The following is a 1333-nucleotide window of genomic DNA, read 5'->3' on the forward strand; positions in this document are numbered from 1 at the left end:
TGTTGCTTATTGTATAACTCTAAAACTATATATTATAAAAACCACATATTGATGACCACTTCCTTTCCAAATATGTTTCTCTTTGGTCCTAATTTCTATTTAATCATAAAAGAGTATCCAATATTGTTTAAAGTAACTTTAAAATTTATTTTCAAACAGAGAAGAAATAGAGAGAGTGGAGGAGAAGAAAATGGGTGCACCAAGACATATTATAACTGCAAATAAACAACAGATGCTTGCATCATATTTTGTATCTGGCTTTACATGCTGCAGTAGTTTGGTTCAGATGTGCCCCATAAAGTCATTGTTCTGAATGCTAGGTTCCCAGATGGTGGCAATTTTGGAAGTGGACCCTCCTGTAAATGGTGTATTTTTGGGGGCAGGTTTTTAGATGCTACAGCCAGCTTCTCCTTGCCAGTGTTTGGCACACTGTCCTGTTGCTGTTGTCCACCTAATGTTGTCCACAAGGGGATGTCCAGCCTCTGTTCATACCATTGTTTTCCCTTGCCATCATGGAGCTTCCCCTGAAGTATATAAGCCAAATGAACCACTTGGTCTGACAAGCTGCTTTTGGTTGTTTTTGTTGTTGTTATTTGTTTGTTTGTTTGTTTTTGTTTTATTTCCCTCAATATGAAGTTCACTACAACACATGGGTATTGGGGAATTGAACCTGGGTCTGCAAGCTTTGCAATCAAGTGCATTTAATGACTATGCCATCTCCACTGACCTAAAATGAGTATTTTAAAGCACAGTTCTTATCTTATTATTTACTTTTGGTTAAAAATATTTCCATTTTTACTCTTCTGTGCCTAATAATCAAAACAAAAAGGCAAAGGATATAGTCTGGCTCTCATATCTATTCCAAATACAGCAGTAGAGGTATTGTGGAGAAAGAATGTAGCAGAATAGAACAGTATTGGTTTAAGAATGAAATGAAGCTTTTTTCAAGATAGTAATATCAAGGCAGAGTTGACCAAATCAGTGAATATTTTAGGGCTTTAATGTGGTTATTTTTTTTTTTTTAATGAGTGGAATTTGACTACATGATTTCTAAGGACTCTTCCAAATAGTAAATCTGTATCCTTGTGGCTCTGTTGCCAAGCTTATCTCGCAGAAGTAGCATATTATACATGTTAGGCATCAGCCTTTCTAAAGTATTATTTTATTATGTGTATTTCTGGCAATGTACCTTGCTAACTTATTCATTATACCACAAATCACTTGTCCTTCCTCTCCTATCAAAACTTTATCCACTCTCAAGCTCTGGCTCAAATGCCACCTTATTTAACGAAAATGTTAATGTTTTCCACAATCATAATTGATCTTTGCTCTT

Source organism: Jaculus jaculus, chromosome X, assembly GCF_020740685.1.
Source record: "Jaculus jaculus isolate mJacJac1 chromosome X, mJacJac1.mat.Y.cur, whole genome shotgun sequence".
NCBI classification, from domain to species: domain Eukaryota; kingdom Metazoa; phylum Chordata; class Mammalia; order Rodentia; family Dipodidae; genus Jaculus; species Jaculus jaculus.